This window comes from Anolis sagrei, chromosome 4 (assembly GCF_037176765.1).
Source record: "Anolis sagrei isolate rAnoSag1 chromosome 4, rAnoSag1.mat, whole genome shotgun sequence".
Taxonomy (NCBI): Eukaryota; Metazoa; Chordata; class Lepidosauria; order Squamata; family Dactyloidae; genus Anolis; species Anolis sagrei.
This window is the reverse complement of record NC_090024.1, coordinates 237,572,920-237,600,318: the sequence shown is the minus strand read 5'-3', so window position 1 is coordinate 237,600,318 and position 27,399 is coordinate 237,572,920. Positions and strand designations below refer to the sequence as shown.

The 27,399-nt window shown below is 41.7% G+C and overlaps 1 protein-coding gene across 3 annotated transcripts in view; it reads right to left on the bottom strand.

Annotated features, from left to right (window-relative positions):
- RGS19 (regulator of G protein signaling 19) overlaps positions 1-27,399 on the bottom strand; it is a 90,748-nt gene that overhangs the window by 31,517 nt on the left and 31,832 nt on the right. Inside the window, exon 1 of one of the 3 annotated variants that reach the window (XM_060771927.2) lies at positions 9,057-9,191. The exons of the other annotated variants lie outside the window; for them this stretch is intronic. The gene's annotated coding sequence lies outside the window, so the exon portion shown is untranslated. Of the gene's footprint in view, positions 1-9,056; positions 9,192-27,399 lie in introns of those variants that run through there. 3 annotated transcript variants of the gene reach the window in all.

Genomic DNA, 27,399 nt, shown 5'->3' with positions numbered 1-27,399 from the left:
TTTAGTTTTACAACCACATTTTGGGGTGGGTGGTGGGTGGGAATACAATGTATGTTTGACACCCTGTTGACCACAAAAATAACCCTGGGTGGCACTTTTTCATCCCTGATCTAAGATGTTCCAGTGGATTTCCATGGCTGAGCCAATATTTGAACCCCGGTCTTATATCCTAACAGGCAAATCACTGTGTTTCTTGTGTGTGTGTGTATACATCAACATTCCTATACACACACAATCTCTCTCTTTTATTTTCACTCTCGGAGCCCCGAGTGGCACAATGGGTTAAACCCTTGTGCTGGCACGACTGCTGACCAATAGGTCAGCAGTTTGAATCTGTGGAGAGCAGGTTAAGCTCCCTCTGTCAGCTCCAGCTCTCCATGCGAGGGCATGAGAGAAGCCTCCCACAAGGATGGTAAAACATCAAGCATCCAGGTATCCCCTGGGCAACATTCTTGCAGACGACCAATTCTCTCACAACAGAGGAGATTAGCAGTTTCTCAAGTTGCTCCTGACATGAAAAAACCTGTCTCTTTCTCTCATTTCTTTTCAGCTCTAGCTGATGACATGTTTTGTTTTGTTTTAAATTAAAGTTTCATTTGCTTTTAAGCATATAAGTGTTTTTTAAACCCTTCTCATCTTTCAAAACTTGTTTGGGTTTTTTAATATCTTGTTTAAATAACATCTTGATTTTAAGTTGGAATTCTCTAAACTGTTTACACTTGTTGGCCTGAGATATCATGATACAAGGGCAGGATAAAAATATTTATTAAATGATTTTTTTAAAATAGTATTCGTGTACATACACACACACCATTTTTTTCAAATTATGAAATTCTTCCTGATTTGCAAGGCATTTTTCTTTCTTTGCAACAAGGCTTGACAAGCCTCAGAGACAGGCAAAGCCCTTTCCTTTTGCAATCCCAAACTCAGAATATTAGGAGCGAAACACCATCACTATCTTGTGGACTACGTTAGTCTTTGCCGGTTAAAAGTTGTGTAGGCACAGCATACTCTGTGTGCACACAAATCCACAGAGACGCAGCCCAGTGAATAAAGGAAGTTCATTTTGGGTAGCTAAAGTACCAGCAGTTCTCTCAAAACACCCCTGAAAAAGAGGAAGAGAGCGCGAGTGTGTTAATCGTAAAGAGGAACCATCAGAAAATGCGGAAATTTGCCAAGAGAGCAAGTGAGGCATGCCTTTTTAAAAACCGTTCATTTCAAAGAGGACATATTGTTTTGTTCTGGGAAACTTGCAATTGTATGTAATGCAGCATATGGTGCAGTTCAGATTGCAGCTGCACAATTGTCCAACTGCATCTTTTCCATTACAGAAATATGCAAGAAGGAAACCTGGATTGGCATCCAATTCAAGTTGAAGGCAGTTTATGGATTGCTCCAAAGTCTGCAAAATATGTGTTGTCGGAGGATTTCATGACCAGAATCACTGGTTTGTTGTAGTTTTTTTGGGCTATATGGCCATGGTCTAGAGGCATTCTCTCCTGACATTTTGCCTGCATCTATGGCAAGCATCCTCAGAGGTAGTGACCTCACTACCTATGAGGATGCATGCCATAGATGCAGGCGAAACGTCAGGAGAGAATGCCTCTAGACCATGGCCATATATCCCGAAAAAACTACAACAACTCTGCAAAATATGTTTACTAACTATCCTATAAACTCATGCATAGGTCTAGAAAATTATTTTCAGAGTTGGACTTAACACCTTGGAGAGCACCTTTAAAATTCAGACTAAAACCTATAGTGGATTTACTGCCCCTTAGCCATGGGAAGCCACTAGACAAGTTTCAAATCAAACCAAAGCGATGTATTTGATGATATATTCTCCAGTTACTATGTTTCTTCTTTCCTAATTTTTTTCTGGGCACAAATAAAAGATGACAAATGAACTTGGAAATCATAGTTGGATTACAATTAGAAGATGGTGAACAAGGCGGAATGGCTACATGATAAAGGTCTCTTGCCTAGAAACCAACCAAAATGGCATTGACTCTTCTTGAAGCAAAAGCCTTGGGCATTTCTGTAGGACATTGGTGGGAAAACTCAAGTCTGTTGATCTTAGAACTGTAAGGGATAACATGTGCCATTCTGTCCAATCTCCTGCAATGCAGGAATGTACAATAAAAACACCACTAAGAGTGACCATCCAACCTTTTTGAATATCTACAAAGAAGGAGAGTCTACCATGCTCCAAAGCAGTTCTTCCTAAGGTTTTGGTGGAATCTCTTGTAGGTTCAAATCTTGTGAGTAGGAGTTTGCGTCCTAGTCTCTGGAACAGTAGAACATGGATTCGTTCCCTACTGTACATGACATCTTTCCATATATCTAAAGTTGGTTATCATATCACTGCTACACTTTCCCTTTTCTAATCTTAAACAGGTTCACAAGGCTTGGTTTCCGCACCTTTCACCTTCTTGTTTCCCATCCTCTGGACTTGGTCCACTAAAATCCAAGGACTGAGCAAAGCAAAGGGTACAAGTCCCAATCATCATCTTCTTCTTGTGTGCTCTTAAATCATTGCCAACCCCAAAGCAAACCTGTGGTGGGGATTTCTGGGGTTGAGTCCGTGACTTGCGCAGGGTCACCCCATGAGTTGTCATGACTAAGTAGGGATGCAAACCCTGGTCTCCAGAGTTGGAGACCAATACACAAAGTGCTAGGCCACAGGGCTTTTAAACATCACATCTAAAAGCCATACGTGTCATGAACCTCTTTTGGAGGCAAAGGCTTTGGATATTAGTTATAGGACATAGTTGGGGAAACCATTTCATTGACACCTTTCGTTAAGTCATCATATACCATGGGATTTAAGCATCTATGGCTTTTGGTATCCCTGGGACCTAAACTCTAGATGGCAAAAGTCCACTGAACCTTCCCAAATGGATTAAATAGATACAGAGGATGAACAGGTGTGTGAAAGAAGGCAACTGGCATTCAAAGGCATACAAATGTGGATCCAAACTTGTTTGGAATTTGAGGGTGCATCTAGACCAGGCATGGGCAAACTTTGGCCCTCCAGGTGTTTTGGACTCTAACTTCCACAGTTCCTAACAGCCTCGGGTCCTTTCTTTTTCCCCCTTTCCTTTTCCAGGCATTTTGAAGTCCAATGCCTGATCTAGACTGTAGAATTGGTACAGTTTGACACTGCTGTAACCACCATGGCTCAATGCTGTGGAATCCTGGGAGATGTCGTTTGGTGAGGCACCAGCACCCTTTGACAGAGAAGGCTGAAATATTAGAATCATAGAATCAAAGAGTTGGAAGAGATCGCATGGGCCATCCAGTCCAACCCCCTGCCAAGAAGCAGGAATATTGCATTCAAATCACCCCTGACAGATGGCCATCCAGCCTCTGTTTAAAAGCTTCCAAAGAAGGAGCCTCCACCACACTCCGGGGCAGAGAGTTCCACTGCTGAACGGCTCTCACAGTCAGGAAGTTCTTCCTCATGTTCAGATGGAATCTCCTCTCTTGTAGTTTGAAGCCATTGTTCCACGTCCTAGTCTCCAGGGAAGCAGAAAACAAGCTTGCTCCCTCCTCCCTGTGGCTTCCTCTCACATATTTATACATGGCTATCATATCCCCTCTCAGCCTTCTCTTCTTCAGGCTAAACATGCCCAGCTCCTTAAGCCGCTCCTCATAGGGCTTGTTCTCCAGACCCTTTATCATTTTAGTCGCTCTCCTCTGAACACATTCCACCTTGTCAATATCTCTCTTGAATTGTGGTGCCCAAAATTGGACACAATATTCCAGGTGTGGTCTAACCAAAGCAGAATCCTGGGAGATGTCGTTTGGTGGGGCACCAGCACCCTTTGACAGAGAAGGCTGCAATGTTATTGAAAAACTACAAACTATTTTGGTGCTTATAGTCTGGTGAGATACTGGAGTTTTCTAGATTGGAATACTAAATGCCCCTCCCTATATTTCAAATCCCAAGATCCCAAAGGATGAAGCCATGGCAGTTAACGTGGAATCATAGCACTATAGTTGTGTAGTGTGGAGGGGGCCCTTGTCTCATAGGAACTGGAATGGAAATGCCCTCTGCCACTGAAAACTTCCCTCATCCAAAATCATTTACGTCCTACTGATACAACACCGCAATCCTTTCAAAAGCAACTATCCTTCTTGCTCTGTATCTCACGATAAAGAGATGGATGCAAGGACCTCACTTCAGCGCCTGCCATTCCTTTTCAGAGGGTGAGTGGGATAAATAATCCATTACAGAGACTGGTGTGAAATACACTAGAGGAAAGAAGAAAGCTATGATCCTTCTTCACTTTGTAGAAGCAAGACATGAAGGGCTTCTAGTGATATTTTAAGTGTTTGAGTGGCATTTTTACACTCTACTTTTATTCCCATTTTACTCTCTCAACAACAACACAAGGCTGTTAGTTTATTTTATTTGCAAAAGCCACGAAAGGCTGAGCAGACCTCACAACCTCTGAGGATGCCTGCCATGGATGCAGGCGGAACGTCAGGAGAGAATGCTTCTAGAATGTGGCCATATAGCCTGAAAAACTTACAATAACCCACTGAGTATCCTCTATTTGGAATCCTGAAATCCAAAATACTCGAACATCCAAATTTGTCCAGATGGGTGGCTGAGATAGTGGCATCTTTGCTTTGGGATCGGTCAATGCACACAAACTTTATTTCATGCACAAAATTACTAAGCATATTGTATCATTTGGCCTGTGTAAGCCGCATCGAGTCCTTCAGGAGATGCTAGCAGGGTACAAATAAAGTTTAATAATAATAATAATAATAATAATAATTTGTGTTGTCGAAGGCTTTCATGGCCAGAATCACTGGGAAAACTTACAGCCCGGAAAACTCACAATGTATAAGCTTTCCTAGTGACGCAATGGGTTAAACCTTTCTGCTGACAGGACTGCTGACCTCAAAGGTCAGCAGTTTGAATCCAGAGAATGGGGTGAGCTCCCATCTGTCAGCTCCAGCTCCCCATGCAGAAACATGAGAGAAGCCTCCCACAGGATGGTAAAAACACCCGGGCGTCCCCTGGGCAACGTCCTTGCAGACGGCCAATTGTCTCACACCAGAAGTGACTTGCAGTTTCTCAAGTTGCTCCTGATACACACAAAAACAAAAACCTTCAGGCTATCTGTGTAAGATGTTTTGGACCTGGGTCCCATCCAGTTCATTAATCGAACTTATATAAATGTTGACGTACAACATTCCTACTGATTCAATGGCTGGGGTTGAACCGGTCAGGACTAAAAGCATGTATAACCAAGAGCTCATTTTTAACATCCAATGCTATTTTTATGTCAGCATAAACTGATGAATGCACACAAAAATAGCATCAAATCATTAAGTCAGAGAACGAGGACTTTCAGTGATTACATTCCTCAGAAAATCACAGGGGAAAATTCTAGGAAAACTAGAGTAAAACCAGCTAAGGAGAAGTACATTTACTATTAAGACAGTTGGGACGGGTACATTACATTGCTGAATCATAGTCTGAAAAAAAAGGCGATCCTAATCTGGTGGTTATGATTTGATTACCGGTAGCGCTTCTTTGGCTTTTTATATTTATTAATAAATCTTGTACCTTGCTGTTCAAATACAGATTTTTGAAGGGAGTGAAAATACATCAAAAACATGATCCAGAACAGAAATCCAAAATTACATAAAAGTAATAGTAATGCAGCAATTGATCAATACATTCAAGGACAAATACCTTTTTGTGAAATTCTGGGGAAAATAACAAGATCTTTGGCATTAAAAAGATAAAAATGTGGGTAACTCATCTGAGTGACTTACATGTTTCTGAGAAGGTGCTTTACAACTTCCAAGTTGGTAGTTGACAGAAGGTGCATTTACACTAGGAGTTTCCAACCTGCGGTCCATGAATCACCAGTTGTCCACAAGATCAAAAATATGGTCCGCGGTCTCAACATTACTACACTATTGCAATGAGAGCAACTAGTCTTGCGAAACCCTCTTATAGTGCCAAGGCTGATAAAATATGGTTTTCTGTGTGTGAGCAGATGGCTACTACTGAATAACATATGTTCTGTATCAGAAACTAGAGTTGATGTGGTCTATCCAATGCAATTATCTGAATCAGCACCCCAGATAACTAAACCGAATCTAAAGTTGACCAAAAACTGATTTGTAACCCTTTTGGTACTAACATTGGAGAGTGATCCCTAGTTAAGTGCTCCCTGTCATTTTTGGAGTTTTCCCCACAGATCACCCTGGGTGCGTCTGCATTGTAGAACTAATGCAGTTTGACACAGCTTTAACTGCCATGGCTCAATGCTATGGAATCGTGGGCGTTGAAGTAGTACAGTGCCTTTAGCATTCTCTGCTAAAGAGTGCGAGTGAGTTACCAAACTACAACTTCTAGTATTCTATAGCAATTAAAGTGGTGTCAAACTGGATTAATTATATGGTGTAGATCAGTGGTTCCCAATTTTTTTTTTTGACCAGGGACCACTCTCCAACATTAGTACCAAAAGGGTTACTAATGATTCCATAGCATTGAGCTATGGCAGTTAAAGCAGTGTTGAGCTGCATTCGTTCTACAGTGCAGATGCACCCAGAGTGATCTGTAGAGAAAACTCCCAAATTTATTTATTTATTTATTTATTTATTATGGCATTTGTATCTCGCCCATGTTCTGGTACAGCCGCACCAGGAGCTCCAGCTTATCTTGCTATTTGTTGATTACTGCATGTATTTTAAAGTGCTCTGCCTTTGCAGTTAGATGGCTTTCCTTAATTTACATTTATTGGATCTATGACCTGTCAATTATCATTAGGTTCCCTGGTCCCGCCCCCTTTTTGGGTTTTGGAGGGAATAGGAGCCATTTTGGGTCAGTCCACACAGAGAAGCCTTTCATACAGGACATAAAACCAAGAGCTCCTGTAGAAAGCTTCTTTTACAGCTTGGTCGGGGAGATACAGCCCCATAGCTTGGCCAGAGAGATGCAGTCTCAGCACAGCTCTTTTGCTGAGGATTTTACAGCCTTCCAGCTCCTTTGCTGAGGGAATCCAGTCCCACAGCACTTCAGCCAGCCATCACTGAAACCTGAACACTTTCTTTTCCCCTGGAAGTCTACAAAGGACTCTGTTTGGTAAGGGCCACTCGAGGCAGCCAGAAGCAGATGGTACCGGGTGTAGGGGCTCCACGTCAACAGAGGCAAAGACAGACTGCCCAGATGTTAAGGATTTCCCCATTAGTTAAAATACAGTTAGAAGATAGTGCCTGTCCCCTGTGGACAAGATTGAGAGAGTCAATAGACTATTAAGAAAGCCTTGAAGTACCTGTTTGATTTCAATAATAAAGAACTTTGTTGAACCTTTATGCAATCTAAAGACTCTGTTTAAGGAAATCCAAAGGCCTTTAATCTGAGGCAGCCCCGGCATCCCGTTGGGCACACAGAATTTAGGTCCTGTCTACAATCTTTCATACAGGCCCAGCGTGCAATAGCACAGCCCATATCAGCCCGAAGGCAATTCAGGGTGGTGAACAAGACGGCAACAATTAGATGCCATATATAAAAATACATATATCGATAAAAAGCAAAAAATAAAATAAAACAAAAATAAAAATCAATACATTTTAAAACCATAGAAACAATGGGTAATAAAATTTATAAAAAACTATGTCTTCTTATTCAAATCACAATCATGACCAGATACTATATTTCAGCCATATTAGCACAACTTCCTCCAAAAGAGGAAATAGCTAACGTGGCTAGCAGTGAAACTTTGCTATTGATACAAGTCAAAAATGGCATTCTATATAGGAAAAGCACCCCATATTTTGCAAAACCACAGCATATTTACTTAAGGTATGGTCTTCTTCCTCCTTATCCACTTTCTGTAAGAAAAAGAATGCGTGCTCAACCTTAAGTCGCATCAAAAGAAGTCCTCTAGATATGACGGGAGGCAGATAAAATAAAGACGCGAGCAAAAAGTGCATGAATAAAAAGCATGAAAGATAAGACGAAGAACCGAGGAAAATACAAGAAGGAGATTAGGATAAAAGGAACAGAATGGAAAGCATTGGGACAATGAAGGGTCATGTCTGTGTGAAACCTGAATTCGGAGCGATTTTCCAGCTCGGAACACAATTATTCCTACAAAGATAACAACACCAAAAGGTAATTTTTGCAGCCTTGATTACAGTGGAAAAATATACAGGGATGAAGTTACATACTATGGGTAGAATTAACTGTGGTAGCTGTGGTTTTACAAGCTCTCTCTGCCAAGGTTTGCTGGTGCCTCACCAAACTGCAAATCTCAGTAGTCTATAGCATTAAGCAATAGCAGTCAAAGTAGTGTCAAACTGCATTAATTCTACAATGTAGATCAGGCATGGGCAAACTTGGGCCCTCCAGGTGTTTTGGACTTCAACTCCCACAATTCCTAACAGCCTACCGGCTGTTAGGAATTGTGGGAGTTGAAGTCCAAAACACCTGGAGGGCCCAAGTTTGCCCATGCCTGATGTAGATACACCCAAAGAGGGGAAAATGTTGATAGACATATCCAAACAACAGGTTGGTAAGTAGCCACCTGCCTAGTAAAAATTACCTCCTGTAAGAATAATTTTGTCTAATGTATTGTCGAAGGCTTTCATGGCCGGAATCACTAGGTTCTTGTGGGTTTTTTCGGGCTCTACGGCCATGTTCCAGAGGCACTTCTCCTGACGTTTCGCCTGCATCTGTGGCAAGCATCCTCAGAGGTAGTGAGGTGACCTCACTACCTCTGAGGATGCTTGCCACAGATGCAGGTGAAACGTCAGGAGAAGTGCCTCTGGAACATGGCCCTATAGCCCGAAAAAACCCACAAGAACCTAATAATTTTGTCTGCTTTTGAGGTCAGACATATATACCTTCATCACTGTTTCAGCTATCTAGGCATTGAAAAGATATGGCTGGACCCAACTGATTATTATCCATAATTAAGCGTATTATGGATTAATTCATTTCAGTGGGCTTTCTTGCAAAGCTGTCTTCCAAACCAATAAAGCAAGCTTGAAAGCGTTTCCGGTTTGTGTGGTGACCATACCTGTCCCATGGCTGGCAGGTTTCCATCTACCCATCCTGGGCGTCCCTCCAAGCAGACTGATGCCTGCTTCCAGGGCTTGGCATCATACAAGGACAAACTTGAGGTGTGGCAAAATTAGAAGAAGAAGAAAAGGAAGAGAGAGGAAGCCAGGGTCTTGTTACTTAACAGGAAAGGGAGTGGCAAAGGAAGTGGCATAATCGAATGCAACGCTGAAGCCCTTTTTTGGGAAAGCCCCGGCGAGCAAAGATCTTTGACGAGGGCTTCCTAGAGATAGGAGAAGCTGCACAGAGAACGGAGGAAGTGGCTGAGAAAGAGAGAGACACAAAGAGAAAGAGAGGAAGCACAAGTGAAGTTCGTGGTTTGATCCTACATTGCAAATATGTTTGTTTTTTTTGGTAACTGAATGACTGGAGGTGCATCTACACTGTAGACTGAATGCAGTTTGACTCCACTTTATAATGTCATGGAATCATGGGAGGTCATTTGCCAAAACAGTGCTGAAACCCTAAACTACAGATCCCAAGATTCCATAGCATAGAGTCATGGCTCTTCAAGAAGTGTCACACTGCATTAATTTTACAGTGCAGATGCACTCCAAGAGATGCTCAACCTATAATATGTCTCATCATTGTCATTGGATGCTGCCCTTTTCCCAGAGTGGGACACTAGGCAGCTTCCAAAACAATAGAAAATATTAACTATACAATTTTAAAACTCTTTACAAAGAGATAAAACAGTTTACAATCTGGGTTGTTGTAGGTTTTTCCGGGCTATATGGCCATGGTCTGGAGGCATTCTCTCCTGATGTTTCGCCTGCATCTATGGCAAGCATCCTCAGAGGTAGTGAGGTCTGTTGGAAGTAGGAAAAATGGGTTTATATATCTGTGGAATGACCAGGGTGAGACAAAGGACTTTTGTCTGCTGGAGCTAAGTGTGAATGTTTCAGCTGATCACCTTGATTAGCATTCAATGGCTTGGAAGTGTCTTGGGGGGAATCTTTTGTTGAGAGTGATTTTATGTGCCTGTTTGTTTCCCCTCTGTTGTTTTGCTGTAACTACCAGTATTAAAAAAACTCAAAAATAAAAACAGCAAAACAGCAGAGGGAAAACAACCAGGGACATCTAATCACCTCTCAACAAAAGATTGCTCCAGGCACTTCCAGGCTATCAAATACTAATCAAGGTGGCCAGTTGAAACATTCACACCTAGCTCCAGCAGACAAGAGTCCTTTGTCCCACCCTGGTCATTCCACAGATATATAAACCCATTTTCCTAGTTCCAACAGACCTCACTACCTCTGAGGATGCTTGCCATAGATGCAGGCGAAACGTCAGGAGAGAATGCCTCTAGAACATGGCCATATAGCCCGAAAAAAACCTACAACAACCCAATAGAAAATATTCACCATACAATTTTAAAACTCTTTACAAAGAGATAAAACAGTATACAATCTTTTAAAAAACATACACAAATGTATCTACCCCTTTTTGTCAGGACCAAATCTACACTAATTAATAACTGGGTGAGAAACAGCAATGAACAAAAATGCAATGTTTAGAGGAAGTGCACTAAGATCCCACTAAGTACAAAAATCTGTATCTCTAAGGAGAACAAGTGTCAAGTTTATAGCTTTGTAAGTACCTTAAATGTGTTTTAGTATATGATGTTTAATGGATATATTTGCAGAAGATGTATATAACAAGGGTTAAGTTTATAACTTTGCAAGTACCTCTAAATGTGTTTTAGTATATGATGTTTAATGGATATGTTTGCAGAATATGTTGATGTATATAACAATTTCAGACCACCGGAGGAAGGCCTGGATTAAGACCAAAACTGGTAGTGGGCGGCTTATTCATGTTCAACTCGGCATAAGATGACACAACGTTGATACCATTTCAGAGGGTACAAAATCTATATTATATTGTTTGTTATTACTGTGAATTTGAACAGTATAACAAGTTTCCATAATTATTCACTGAATTCATTTATTTTCTATTTATTGAAGTCAAATTCGAAACGAAACCTGAACTCTATCTGCTTGGAACGGTAGATGAAAAACTTGATAGAAAATGTGGAAGGTTAATGTTATACATGATAACGGCAGCAAGAATTACCTACGCTCAAAGATGGAAAGAGTCAGTGATTCTGTCCCAGGATTATTGGCTTATGAAAATATGAAAACTTGTGGAAATTGATAAGCTTACTATATTGATTAAGGAGAAATCTCTAACTAACTTTTAAGAAAAACCAGGGCCCATTTTTTTGTTCCTTGGTGCAATGGGTTAAACCCTTGTGCCAGCAGGACTGCTGACCTAAAGGTCAGTGATTCAAATCTGAGGAGCAGGGTGAGCTCCTGACTGTCAGCTCCAGCTTCTCGTGTGGGTACATGAGAGAAGCCTCCCACAGGCTGGTAACACATTTGGGTGTCCCCTGGGCAATGTCCTTGCAGACAGCCAATTCTCTCACACCAGAAGCGACTTGCAGTTTCTCAAGTCACTCCTGACACACACACACACACAGAAAGAAGAAGCACAGATGAGGCTAAATCTCAATCACTGGATGTACAAATGTATTTTTTACTAAATGTGTGCAGAAAACTGGAAAAAATAACCACCAGTCAGAAAATGTAAAGTCCTTAGATTAGATAACGTAGGCTGTAGTTTGTAGTTATTGTTTTTTTAATGTTTAGGAAGTAGTAGTATTCTAGAAAAAGCATTTTAATCTTATTGTTGTTGTTGCTGTTTTGTATGTAGGTTTTGTATTATTCTGTCTTTAAAAAAAAAGCAAAAAGGCCCAAAAATAAAGTAAAAATAGTACAAGATAAAAACTCCCCTTCCTTATGAAGAGTCAGTTCCCCAAAGCTTGCTGAAATATTAAAGTTTAGTGGAAGGGCAATTCCAACACAAAAAAGTAACTATCATAACACAATTTAAAAAAAAAAATACCAGCTGAATTAATAGGAAGAGATCTAGGGCATTGGCACTGATGGAAAAATTATCTTTTAATATTAATGAATAAAGTAGGATATATAATCTTGATTGTACAATGCCTGGTCTCCATTTATAAACCATGTCAGCTGTAACACTGATGGTATGCTTTGCCCTAAAGCATGTAATAGTTTATAGAAAGATGTTATCTCTGTCTGGTATGTTCAAAGCTCAGCATGATTCTGTTTTGCTGGGTTTATTTTTAGTCTAGAAACCACACACACAAAGACGGAGTCTGCTATCCTTTCCATGAAGATAGCTTCAGATCCAGGATGAAGTCAGTAAGAAGGTCCTTTCCATGTTACCACCAAAGGTCAAGGTGGGGGCACCAAGAGAGGGTATATAAGAGGCTTCCTTTTTGTCATGCTCTGTTTGGATATCAGCCAGCATGCCAATGCCTTAAATCAAGAAATAGCTTTCTGAGATCTACAGAGATACTCGCAGCAAACGAGAGTCCAAAAGTGGCAGGCTAAAACCCAGAACCTCAAGCCATGGCTGATACCAAATCAGAGACTTCTACCTGGGCTCACAGAAGACTGGGCGACTTGGATGGCATTGAATAGGTTGTGGTCTGACACCACAAGATGCAGAGCCAACCTTAAGAAATTGTGCTACAAAGTGGAGTCCATGACATGCAAGTGTGGAGAGGAGCAAACCACTGACCACCTGCTGCAATGCAGCCTGAGCCCTGCCACATGCACAATGGAGGACCTTCTTACAGCAACACCAGAGGCACTCCAAGTGGCCAGATACTGGTCAAAGGACATTTAATATAATTGCCAAGTTTTTAAACTTTGTGTATTTTTTTTTAAAAAAATACATTACAACTGTACCCTTGGTTTGCTCCTGATACCATACATATTTTTTTTTGGTTAGGCTGAAGGAGCCTGACAAAAAGGAAGCCTCATATAAGAAGATATTCCATTGCTCAGGCCCAAGCTGTATAGAATTTAGGGACCTTATTATATCGCCTCCCATAAGAAGCTACTTGCCCACCTTCATCATTTGAGATTTCCAAATGAATCATACAATCACAGAGTTGGAAGATATCCTAGGGACCATCAAGTTCAACACCCTGCTATGCAGGGAAAGCACAATCAGAGTATCCCTCATAGATGGCCAGCCAATCTCTCTTTAAAGACTAAAGAAGGAGCTTCCATCATATTCTGAGGTGGAGAGTTGAACTGTTGTATGCCAAAATTGGCATTGAATGTTTGCCATATATGTGTACACTGTAATCCGCCCTGAGTCCCCTGCAGAGGTGAGAAGGGTGGAATATAAAAGCTGTGTATGTTGTTCATTCGTTCAGTCGTCTCCGACTCTTCGTGACCTCATGGACCAGCCCACGCCAGAGCTCCCTGTCGGCCGTTACCACCCCCAGCTCCCTCAAGGTCAGTCCAGTCACTTCAAGGATGCCATCCATCCATCTTGCCCTTGGTCGGCCCCTCTTCCTTTTACCTTCCACTTTCCCCAGCACAATTGTCTTCTCCAGGCTTTGCTGTCTCCTCATGATGTGGCCAAAGTACTTCAACTTTGTCTCTAGTATCTTTCCCTCCAGTGTGCAGTCGGGCTTTATTTCCTGGAGGATGGACTGGTTGGATCTTCTCGCAGTCCAAGGCACTCTCAGCACTTTCCTCCAACACCACAGCTCAAAAGCATCGATCTTCCTTTGCTCAGCCTTCCCTAAGGTCCAGCTCTCACATCCGTAGGTTACTACAGGGAAGACCATGGCTTTGACTAGGCGGATCTTTGTTGCCAGTCTGATGTCTCTACTCTTTATTATTTTATCGAGATTGGACATTGCTCTCCTCCCAAGAAGGAAGCGTCTTCTGATTTCCTGGCTACAGTCTGCATCTGCAGTAATCTTTGCACCTAGAAATACAAAGTCTGTCACGGCCTCCACGGTTTCTCCCTCTATTTCCCAGTTGTCAATCATTCTTGTTGCCATAATCTTGGTTTTTTTGACGTTTAGCTGCAACCCAGCTTTTGCGCTTTCTTCTTTCACCTTGATTAAAAGGCTCCTCAACTCCTCCTCGCTTTCGGCCATCAGAGTGGTGTCATCTGCATATCTGAGGTTGTTAATGTTTCTTCCAGCAATTTTCACCCCAGCTTTGCATTCATCCAGCCCCGCACATCGCATGATGTGTTCTGCATACAAGTTAAAAAGGTTGGGTGAGAGGATGCAGCCTTGCCGTACGCCTTTCCCAATCTTGAACCAGTCTGTTGTTCCGTGGTCAGTTCTGACTGTTGCTACTTGGTCCTTGTACAGATTCCTCAGGAGAGAGACAAGGTGGCTTGGGATGCCCATCCCACCAAGAACTTGCCACAATTTATTATGATCCACACAGTCAAAGGCTTTAGAATAGTCAATGAAGCAGAAGTAGATGTTTTTCTGAAACTCCCTGCCTTTCTCCATTATCCAGCGGATATTGGCAATCTGGTCTCTCGTTCCTCTGCCTTTTCTAAACCCAGCTTGAACATCTGGCAACTCTCGCTCCATGTATTGCTGGAGTCTTCCTTGCAAGATCTTGAGCATTACCTTACTGGCATGAGAAATAAGGGCCACTGTACGGAAGTCTGAGCAGTCTTTCGCATTTCCCTTTTTTGGTATGGGGATATAAGTTGATTTTTTCCAGTCTGATGGCCATTCTTGTGTTTTCCATATTTGCTGGCAAATGGCATGCGTCACCTTGACAGCATCATCTTTTAAGATTTTAAACAGTTCAGCTGGGATCCCGTCGTCTCCTGCTGCCTTGTTGTTAGCAATGCTTCTTAAGGCCCATTCAACCTCACTCCTCAGGATGTCTGGTTCTAATTCATTCACCACACCGTCAAAACTATCCTCAATATTATTATCCTTCCTATACAGATCTTATGTATAGTCTCGCCACCTTCTCTTGATCTCTTCAGCTTCTGTTAGGTCCCTGCCATCTTTGTTTCTTATCATACCAATTTTTGCCTGAAATTTACCTCCAATGTTTCTAATTTTCTGGAAGAGGTCTCTTGTCCTTCCTATTCTGTTGTCTTCTTCCACTTCCATGCATTGCTTATTTAAAAATAGTTCCTTATCTCTTCTGGCTAACATCTGGAATTGCGCATTTAACTGGGCATATCTCCCCTTATCCCTGTTTCCTTTTGCTTTCCTCCTTTCTTGGGCTACTTCCAGTGTCTCAGCAGACAACCATTTTGCCTTTTTGGTTTTCTTTTTCTTTGGGACGTACTTTGTTGCCGCCTCCTGAACAATGTCTCGGACTTCTGTCCATAGTTCTTCTGGGACTCTGTTTACTAAATCTAGTCCTTCAAATCTGTTCTTCACTTCCACTGTATATTCGCTAGGAATGTTAGTGAGATCATATCTAACTGGTCTGTGTATTTTCCCTGAACTCTTTAGTTTTATTCTAAATTGGGCAATAAGAAGTTCGTGATCTGAGCTACAGTCAGCCCCAGGTCTTGTTTTCACCGACTGGATGGATGTCCGCCACCTTTGGCTGCAAAGGATGTAGTCAATCTGATTTCGGTGTTGACCATCTGGTGAGGTCCATGTATAAAGCCGTCTTTTAGGTTGTTGGAAGAGAGTATTCGTTATACACAGCGAGTTTTCCTGGCAAAATTCTATCAGCCTGCGTCCCGCTTCATTTTGTTCTCCCAGACCATGCTTGCCTGTGATCCCTGTTGTCATTTGACTTCCCACCTTGGCATTCCAGTCTCCTGTAATGAAAATAATGTCTCTTTTTGGTGTATTATCCAGTAGAGATATATATATATATAAAAGACAACAGCAAGGAAGACAAAGCTATCCCTTGGAAAATTCACTCTTGGAAGAGTTACAATGGGGAAAAGGTATCTCCACTGAAGCTGCATCACCAATCTTTTAAAAAAAGTTGTTTATGTTGTTTATGTTCTTAAATGTATTTAAACTGTAGCCTCAACTCGCTTCTGACATGATAAATAAATAAATAACCAATCTTTGTTTCCATAACAAGCCACATTTTTCACAATCCAATTATTGCAGGGATGGAAAGTGAGGGCAAATCTTCTGAACAGGGTACAGACAGCAAAACAAACACCGCAGGGGTGTTAATAATAATAATTTCATTTCCTACTCAGCTCTCCTTGAGGCAGGTTATAACATGGTTAAAAACACATAGTCATTAAATAAACACACATATTAAAATGTGTTTCTACAAACTGTATACATCAAAATGCACAGAACAATGATTAAAATATAGTGGACACAAGGCACGAGTTTAAAATTCATGACTAAAACTGGCTGAGTAAGAGATGGGTCTTCAATTGTGTCTTAAATTTCAACAGCAGATCTAGCTGTAGAAGTTAACCCTTCCCTATATATATTTGGCTGGAGTTACACTTTAAAAAGTACCTGTTCCAACTTACATACAAATTCAACTTAAGAACAAAGCAACAGAACCTATCTTGTTCATAACTCGGGGACTGCCAGAACAATTCTCAGCCAGAGAACTGTAGTATATCCCCATGCTTAAAACCCCACATGTTACCATGGCAGTTGAAGTGGAATTGCAGTGTTGTTTTATTTATTTATTTATTTATTTATTATTCGAACTTATATGCCGCCACTCCCCTGGGGCTCAGAGCAGCTTACAAGAATTGGCTAAAATCGAACACAATTTAAAAACAATTTAAAACAATTTAAAAACAGCAATATCAGAGATCAAAGGCCTGTCGAAACAGATATGTCTTACATGCCCTGCGGAAAGCTGATAAGTCCCGCAAGGCACGGACTTCAGGTGGCAGAGTATTCAAGAGCGATGGTGCCACTGCTGTAAAGGCTCTGTGTCTGGTTACTGTTAGATGCAAGGTCCTGACACTGGGAATTTCCAACAAATCCTGGTCCTATGTAATGCAGTGTTTCTCAACCTAGGGGCCGTGACCCCTGGGGGGGGGGGGTCATAAGGGGTGTCAGAGAGGTTGCCGAAGATCATAAGAAAACAGAATATTTTCTGTTGGTTATTGGGGTTCTGTGTGGGAAGTTTGTCCCAGTTCTATCATTGGTGAGGTTCAGGATGCTCTTGGATTGTAGGTGAACTATAAATCCCAGCAACTACAACTCCCAAATGCCAAGGTCTATTTTTCCCAAACTCCACCTATGTTCACATTTGGGCATATTGAGTATTCATGCCAAGTTTGATCGAGATCCATCATTGCTTGAGTACACAGTGCTCTCTGGATGTAGGTGAACTACAACTCCAAAACTCAAGATCAATGCCCACCAAACCCTTCCAGTAATTTCTGTTGGTCATGGGAGTTCTGTGTGCCAAGTTTGGTTCAATTCCATCATTGGTGGGCTTCAGACTGCTCTTTGATTGTAGGTGAACTATAACTCCCAGCAACTTCAACTCCCAAATGTCAAGGGCTATTTTCCCCAAACTCCACCAGTGTTCACATTTGGGCATATTGAGTATTCGTGTTAAGTTTGGTCGAGATCCATCATTGATTGAGTACACAGTGCTCTCTGGATGTAGGTGAACTACAACTCCCAAACTCAATATCAATGCCCACCAAACCCTTCCAGTAATTTCTGTCGGCCATGGGAGTTCTGTGTGCTAAATTTGGTTCAATTCCATCGCTGGTTGGTGGAGTTCATAATGCTCTTTGATTGTAGGTGATCTATAAATCCCAGCAACTACAACTCCCAAATGACAAAATCAATCCACCCCAACTCCACCAGTATTCAAATTTGGGTGTATTGGGTATTTGTACAAAATGAAAATACATCCTGCAGACCAGATATTTACATTATGATTCATAACAGTAGCAAAATTACAATTATGAAGTAGCAACAAAAATAATTTTATGATTGGGGGTCACCACAACATGAGGAACTGTATTAAAGGGTCATGGCAATAGGAAGGTTGAGAACCGCTGGTGTAATATGGAAGGATGCATAGAAATGAAGTCCCAAGTTATAGCTACACAGAAAGGATGAGGAGATCCGAGTCTCAGTATTTTGGCTAATCAGGGTTTAGCTAGCTTTCAATGGACCCTCAAGAAATCCCTGATCTCCTGTTAAAACAATGAATGCTTGTCACACATTCTTATGACGTGCTCGGGGGCAAAAGCAAGCGTGGATTATTGTTTTTTCCCCCTAATAATATCACATAATGAAGTGGCTCAGTTTTCTTTTTTGTTAGTTTTTTTGCCCCCAGAAACATCACTCATGTGCATTTAATCCCTGCTCATCTCTGTTTTCTTCTTAGTGATAGCTTCCCTTGTTTAGCAAACACAGCTTTGCAAACACAGCCGTAAAAAAAGGGAAAAAAATAACTAACAACCCACAAAAATTTGTGATTGGCTGCCTGCCCAAAGCTATCTATGCTGTCATGTGTGTCCTAAAAAAGGCAAGGGCCATGGGGGTGGAACGAGAGAAAATTACAAATTTTGTACGGATTTTATGAATGAATGCCTGGAGGTGATTCTCCTTTGACAAGGGGCTCTTTAGAAGCATGATCAAACTCAGGGCTGAAAAGAAGGCCTAGCTATATATGGGGAAAAGATCTGTATGCTTTTAGCCCTACATGTAAGTGTGCTCATGTTGTTTTGCTAGCTCTATAGATCCTCCTTACTTCCAGATCTCCAAGATCCAAACAAGAAAGGGAAAGGAGCTAAAAAAATTTGCAAACAGTGTGTATCATTAAGATGAGGCAAACGTGGGGATCGTATAGCTCTACACTAGGCTCGGTTGATAAAAAAAAATGGTTCAAAATTCGTTTCAGATGTAGGAGGCGCTGGTGGTTCGATTCTAAAGTCAGTTCTGATTTTCACAGAAAAAAATTCCAAATTTTTCAAAACGTCCAAGACTTCCGAATCCTTTCATTCATGGTTTGAAAATGTTATTTCTTGTTTCATTGGGTGGTCTTGTTTTACTCCAGAAGCAGGGAAAAGCAAGCAGCAAATTCCTTCCTTCTCTGGTTTAAAACTGACTTCTCTGGTTTTAAAACTGGCTTCTCTGGCTTGAACCGAGGCCAGGAAATTCCTTCTTTCTCTGGTTTAAAACTGGCTTCTCTGGCTTTAAAACTGGCTTCTCTGGCTTGAACAGAGGCCAGGAAATTCCTTCTTTCTCTGGTTTAAAACTGGCTTCTCTGGCTTTAAAACTGACTTCTCTGGCTTTAAAACTGGCTTCTTTGGCTTGAACCGAGGCCAGGAAATTCCTTCCTTCGCTGGCTTTAAAACTGGCTTTCCTGGCTTGAGCCGAAGCCAGGAAATTCCTTCTTTCTCTGGTTTAAAACTGACTTCTCTGGCTTTAAAACTGGCTTCTCTGGCTTGAGCAGAGGCCGGGAAATTCCTTTCTTCTCTGGTTTAAAACTGACTTCTCTGGCTTTAAAACTGGCTTCTCTGGCTTGAACCGAGGCCAGGAAATTCCTTCCTTCTCTGGTTTAAAACTGACTTCTCTGGCTTTAAAACTGGCTTTTCTGGCTTGAACCAAGGCCAGGAAATTCCTTCTTTCTCTGGTTTAAAACTGACTTCTCTGGCTTTAAAACTGGCTTCTCTGGCTTGAACCGAGGCCAGGAAATTCCTTCTTTCTCTGGTTTAAAACTGACTCTCTGGCTTTAAAACTGGCTTCTCTGGCTTGAGCCAAGGCCAGGAAATTCCTTTCTTTTCTGGTTTAAAACTGACTTCTCTGGCTTGAACCGAGGCCAGGAAATTCATTCCTTCTCTGGTTTAAAACTGACTCCTCTGGCTTTAAAACTGGCTTCCCTGGCTTGAGCCGAGGCCAAGAATTTCCTTCCTTCTCTGGTTTAAAACTGGCTTCTCTGGTTTTAAAACTGGCTTCTCTGGCTTGAACCGAGACCAGGAAATTCCTTCCTTCTCTGGTTTAAAGTTTATCCAACATAAACAGGCCGACTGAACATTGGATAAGTGAAAATATTGGATAATGAGGAGGGATTGGAGGATAAGAAGGAAGGTGGAGGCTCCTTCTTTGAAGGCTTTTAAAAAGAGGCTGGATGGCCATCTGTCGGGGGTGCTTTGAATGCGATTTTTCTGCTTCTTTGCAGGGGGTTGGACTGGACGGCCCATGAGGTCTCTTCCAACTCTAGGATTCTACGATTAAGGAAAAGCCTATTAAATGTCAAATTACGTTATGATTTTACAAATTAAGCACCAAATCATGTTTTACAACAAATCGACAGAAAAAGCAGTTCAATACTCAGTAACGTTATGAAGTAATTACTGTATTTACGAATTTAGCACCAAGGCATTGCAATGTATTGAAACAGCTGTGGATCTGGGTGGGAGGAAGACTGCATTAGATAATACAGAACGTTGGATGAGCGAAGGTTGGATAAGCAAGACTCTACTCTAAATAGGTCTGAACTCTCACTAGAGTAAATAATTTGAAGCTATCATACATTGGACATATCATGAGAAGAGGCAGCTCAGTGGAATAGGGGAGATGATGGATGAAGTGGAAGCCATTAGGAAAAGGGCAAGACTATGATGATTGGTAGATTGATTCAGATCTATCCACACTGCCATACAATGCAGCTTGAAACTGTATTGTTTAATTGCATGGATCTGAACATAACTACTGTTGACTAGGGGTCATGATAGTCTTGCATTCAGAGGGTCGCCATAACTCAAAAATAACTTGGCAGTAAATAACAACAAAGGCATAGGGCTTCATTGTGATTTGCACAATTTCTACTCCTGGTTTAGAATCAGAATAAGAGGGGTAGGGATTTTATTTAATTTGGTATTTCAAAACCATTTTGTGAAATATGCCATTTTCTTCATATTCAAAACAGTGCAAACTTGAGATTGAATGGGCAAGAAACTGAGGTTCATCCATCCACAGACTCAAGATTTTGAGTGAAAAGTCTGAGTTGAAATCCTTGTGCATTGCACCATAGTAGTGCTAAACTAGGATTGCCACTTCCTTTTCTGAGCAGTTCCTCTTCTTTAACACATAAATGGCATGTAGGTTTCAACATGTCCTCACCATGCAGGGAAAAGCTGTACCTCCAGCAGAGGAGTGAACTTTCCTTTTGTTTGTGAGGATATTATCAACATTGTCACAAATGACATATTCAGGAAAGAAAGAATTGAAGGTGTGTTTTTTTAAAAAAAACAAAAACCCAAAACCCAATCATAAATACAAAGAAAGGAACTTAGATTTCTCCATCTTATTATCAGAAGTTGGCCCATAACTCTAAATACAATCTAGATATAGTCTGTCAATCCGTTCCATGTTTTGCTGGACATCTTCACAGCAGCTTCCATATGTTTACCTAAGTGCCTTCAGGATTTTTTTCAAGACTTCCAGCATGACTCTGTGGTAACCTCTGGTGGAAACTATTGTTTTGAATAGGGTTTGCTACTATTTGCCTTAGAAAGTTCAAGAACGTATGCCATGCAGATATGGAGGTAATACTGGATTGCAAGCATGGGTAACCTTTAGTCCTCCAGGTGTTTTGGACTTCAACTACCGGCTGTTAGGAATTGTGGGAGTTGTAGTCTAAAACACCCGAAGGGCCAAAGTTAGCCCATGCCTTCTGTTTAACCCATGACACCTGATACTCATTGCTGTTTCACATCCATGTGCTGGAAGGATCTGGTGACTTTGAGGCAGCGTTTCTTAACCTGGGGGTCGGGACCCCTGGGGAGTTGCGAGGAGGTGTCAGAAGGATCGCCAAAGAGCATCAGAAAGAAACAGTATCTTCTGTTGGTCATGGTGGTTCAGTATGGAAGTCTAGCTCACTTTTATCACTGGTGGGGTTCGGAATGTGCTTTTATTGTAAGCAAACTATAAATCCCAACGACTACAACTCCCAAATGTCAAAGTCTATTTTCGCCAAACACCACCAGTATTCACATTTGGGCATATTGAGTTTCATGCCAAGTTTGGTCCAGCTCTATCATTGTTTGAGTTCACAGTATTCTCTGGATGTAGGTTGAACTACAACTCCAAAATTCAAGGTCAATGCCCACCAAACCCTTCCAGTATTTGCTGTTGGTCATGGAAGTTCTGTGTGCCAAGTTTGGTTCATTTCCATCGTTGGTGGGCTCTTTGGTCCAGTGGGTGAAAATACATTCTGCATATGAGATATTTACATTGCGATTATTAACAGTACAAAATTAGAGTTATGAAGTTGCAATGAAAATTTACGTTATGATTGGGGGTCACCACAACATGAGGAGCTGTATTAAGGGATCATGGCATTAGGAAGGTTAAGAACCACTGCTTTAGGGTATTTAGGCAGTTGTGCTTGTGCTGTCGCACGCTGGGCCTGTGCATCAGACTGTAGACAGGACATAAATTCTGTGTGCCCAACGGGACGCCGGGGCTGCATCAGATTAAAGGCCCTTGGATTTCCTTAAAACAGAGTCTTTAGATTGCTTAAAGGTTCAACAGTGTTCTTTATTAATGAAAACAAACAGGTACTTTAAAGCTTTCTTAACAGTCTATTGGCTCTCTCTCAATCTTGTCCACAGGGAACAGGCACTAACTTCATAAACTGTATTTTAGCTAATAGGGAAATCCTTAACTTCTAATCTGGGCAGTCTGTTGGCGTGGAGCCCCTGCACCCAGTACCAACTGCTTCTGGCTTCTGCCAGTGACCCTTACCAAGCAGAGCTTTGTAGACTTCCAGAGGAAAAAGGAGTTCAGGTTTCGGTGATGGCTGGCTGAAGTCCTTCAGCAAAGGAACTGTAAGGCTCTATATCTTCCGGCCAAGCTGTGGGGCTGTATCTCCCCAGCCAAGCCGTAGAAGATGAAGCTTTCTACAGGAGCTCTTGGTATTATGTCCTACATGAAAAGCTTCTCTGTGTGGACTGACCCAAAAAGGCTCCTATTCCCTCCAAAAACCCAAAAAAGGGGGTGGGACCAGGGAACCTAACTATAATTGACAGGTGGCTTGCCCTATGATTGCAGCCAAAAGAAGCCACCTATCTGCAGAGTCCCTGAAACTTAGGACTACAACAAACATTCAGTGCAAAGCAAACAAAATTGGAGCTCCTGGTACAGCTGTACCTGCACAGGGCTTCTATACACAAACTGAATAGAACCGAATATAAAATATTACAAATATATACATGCCAAGAAACAGGTATAAATGCAGCATATGGGGCCATTAAAAATAATCTCTATCTTTTTACTGGAAGCCACCACCAATGTTTTAATTGAATATTAAATGAATAAACACAGCTCTGCATTTCCTCCCGTAAAAGAGTACAAGCAGCAGCGACAAGGTTGCAACAGGAACACACGCATAGAGAGACACACGCAGGGCTCTGAGCTCATTTACCCCTCAGCTGTTAACCTCTGTAATCCTTCCTAGGCTTTAAGGTTTGAAATCAGACAAGTGCCGATGCCCCCAAAGCGTTCCTATAAAGGCCTGGCAACCCTTGGGCAGATAAGCGCCTATTAATCACTGGTTAAAGCTCCATAAAAGACAGCTTAAAAACCAGTCAATAGCTATTTAATCAGCATTTCCCCTTAGACAAAATGGAATGCATTTCCGAACTCTCTTCTGAAAAGCATTCCTGAGCCACAGCTGAAAGAGGCAGGGAAAGAAAGTCAGGCCAAGCAGAGGCTCTGTTGCAAAGCAAGGTCGTTGGCATACCTTCTGCCAAGATAAGCTACGTGCCAAGAATTATCCTAAATTCAGCACGCAGCATAAATTATGCAAAACCCTAAAAATAATGCCTAACATACATTCCTTAGGATGGCTGCCAAAAATCTCAGGCACTTAACACAAGGGCGGGAGCACCTAGGAATGCAACAAGAATCATCTCCCCGTGGCTACAAGGTAGTGGAGCAAAGGCTTAGGAAATCTGTCCTGGCTCTCAAATATTTGACATTTTGGATCATAGAATCATATAATAATAGAGTTGGAAGAGACCTCATGGGCCATCCAGTCCAAACCCCTGCCAAGAAGCAGGAAAATCTCATTCAAAGCACCCCCGACAGATGGCCACCCAGCCTCTGCTTATAAGCGTCCAAAGAAGGAGCCTCCAACACACTCCACGGCAGAGAGTTCCATTGCTGAACAGCTCTCACAGTCAGGAAGTTTTTCCTAATGTTCAGGTAGAATATTTCAAATCATTTTCATTCAAACTAATTCAGGTCCAAGCCTACCTCTCATCACATTTGCGCGAGACACCTGCACATTGCAGCTGACACACTAATGTGTTGCAACACACCATTTAAAAAGTTCTGGACTGAGTGCTGCATTTCATCACTATACTCAGAGATAGAGCCTTTTTTAAAGTAAGAGGTAAGGTACGGCACATATATTGACCGGTGGACAATTTACTCAGGGTTTCTAGATGTATAGATGAGTATCTACCATATAAAAAACTGTGGTTTTGCCATTTTATACATGAGACATCATTTTACTGTACCATGATATAAAATAGCACACATATACATAGTGTATTGGAACCAAACTACAGCAGATAGCAAGGGCCTACTGAAAATGAACTAAGTACAGGCAGTCCCCAAGTTACTAATAAGATAGGTTCTGTAGGCTACCAATAGAACATCAGATCTCTTACAAGATACTGATCCTGACATTTAGAGCTCAAAATGGTCAAGGATCTTTATATCTTAGGGACCGCCTCATTCCTCTTCTCCATCAGTGGTCACCTCGATCCACCCAGGAAAATCTCCTATACATACCGGGCCCTAGGGAGAGAGGGACACCTGGAAGCTACAAGGCGTAGAGCTTTTTCGACCTATGCTCCAATTCTGTGGAACTCATTGCCTCCATACATTAGAGCAATGTCGGAGTTGCGACCTTTTGTAAAGGCACTCAAGACTTGGCTATTTGGTTGTGCATTTAAGTAATCAGATCTAATTTGCCAAATAGTCACTGTTGAATGTTTTTATGTTGAATGTTTTTATATTGTGTAAATGCTATTTTAGATTGTAAGTCGCTCGGAGCACCTTGGTGGAGAGCGACTAATTAAGAAATGAAGTGAAGTGAAGGTTTGTTCTTAAGTTGATTTTGTATGTAAATTGGAACAGGTACATTTTTAAGTGTAACTCCTGCCTATCTATCTATCTATCTATCTATCTATCTTTCTTTCTATGTAGGGGTTTTTTTTGCTGTCTGTGCCCATGTTCAGAAGATTTCACCTCCCTTTCTGTGAGAATTGGATTTTGAAAATATTGCTTGTTGTGGAAACAAGGGTTGGTGAGAAAGCTTCAGTGGAGTCCCCCTTTCCCTATGATAACTCTTCCAGGAGTTATGAAAATTCAAGGGTACTCCAGGGTAGATTCCTCTCACTTCCTGTTGTCTCAGTCCCGTTCTTAACTATTAGTCATTGGTAAGTCGGATGTTTTAACTCAGGAACTACCTGTATTTTCTGTGACACGAAATAATAGGATGGAGGGTCGAAAAGAGGCTGAGACAAGCAGGGCTATGAAGCAGGAACACCAAACATCTGACTTCTGTTTTTTAATTGTCCAACTTCTTCATAAATTGCAAATCTATATTAATTAGTGGATACACACACACCATAGTATTACATCACCACCATGTGCCTCACCAGGCTTAGATTGATGGGACATAAAATGTATTTTATTAACATTTCTGACCAAGAAAACTTTCCTAAATTCCCGTGAAAGCAAATACGCAATTAAGCATTTAGTTCCATTTTGTGTTGAAGCCAGAGTCAGTACATTTCTACTGACTCTGAATCTACCCAAAATTGTTTCCAACCCCATGACTCTGACTCTACAGCCCTGGGGGCAAGGAAGGGCTAACAAGGCTGGCACAGAACCACAGAATCACGCTCGAGGGAACTCCAGAGATACAACTTGAATCCATTTAGAAAAGGTTCGTTCAGTGCCAGAACATAGGAAATACATGTACAAGAGAGGCTAAAAAAACTCTCCATCAAAGCAGGTGATGGGGAATCTGATGGAGAAGTGCCCCCAACAAGGAATGCATTTCTGGTACAGACAGTTCCTCTGTTGACAAGGGCTGCAAATAAATCCAGCAAAAAACACATGTCTTCATTATCTCTATACAGCCACCCCAAACTTTAGGTCCGTCACATGTGCTGTACTGCAATCCCGCCCCCCCTCCAATCCCTAATCAGCTGCATTAATGTGTTTATGGCACATCATCATTTTTCTTAAAAGAGTAAAAACTGGTTTGTCTTCAGCTCTCATCAGCAGGTTTCCTGGGAAATGAATGGTTAGTTCATTCAATTGAGGCCAGTCATAGGTCATTCATCAAGATGAAGAGTGACATAAGAGGATGCTCATCAGCCAGTCCAGGTTAGCAATCAAGTTAGTAATCCAGGTACAAGAAGCTAATAAGGAGTAAACGGTAGGCACTCCAAGGTCTTGGAAACATGCTGAAGTGTATAGGAGAGTTGCTGGAAGATTTGTAGACAGCTGTCTCCAAAACACTAGGTGCCTAATTAATCAGTATCTCCTATTTAACAACCACAAAGATTGACACAATCTCTCTTTGTCTCTTCACTGTTCAGAAAATGATGACTTTCGCATCCTCAGTGTCCATCACCTTCTGTCTCCCACTGCCTCAGCCTCCAGCTCTTTGAATTCAGAAACACCACTATCATCAGGAGATGCACATTCCTGGATACCCAACTCCTCTGTGTCTGAAACTTTGAATTCTAGAGGGTGAGTTATGACATGTTTACTGTTTCAAAGACTCTTCTATTTTGATTACCTGTTGGCAATTCTTACTATCCATAAAGATGATGCAATTGATCAGGCAAAAGTGACTGCTTGGAATGTGGCCTGGTGATCATAGCACCACTGGAGTAGCGTCATCTTGCACCACTTCTTTATGAAGCAGACCAAATCACAATAAATGTTGTTTTTCATATTTCATAACGCTTTAGGGCCAGGAATGAGATTTTTTTGTCTTGAAGGCCTTAGACAGAGATTAGATCCCCCCCCCCCCCCTTTTTGGACTACAATTTCCTGGAAACCACCCCCCCCCATGCCATCATAGAATCATAGAGTTGGAAGAGACCTTGTGGGCCATCTAGTCCAACCCCCTGCCAAGAAGCAAGAAAATCGCATTCAAAGCACCCCTGACAGATGGCCATAAAGCCTCTGTTTAAAAGCCTCTAAAGAAGGATTCTCCACCACACTTCAGGGCAGAGAGTTCCACAATCAGGAAGTTCTTCCTTGTGTTCAGGTGGAATCTCCTTTCCTGTAGTTTGAAGCCATTGCTCTGCATCCTATTCTCCAGGGCAGCAGAAAACAGGCTTGCTCCCTCCTCCCTATGACTTTCCCTCACTTATTTATTTATTTATCATGTCTCCTCTCAGTCTTCTCTTCTGCAGGCTAAAAATGCCCAGCCCTTTAAGCTACTTCTCATAGGGCATGT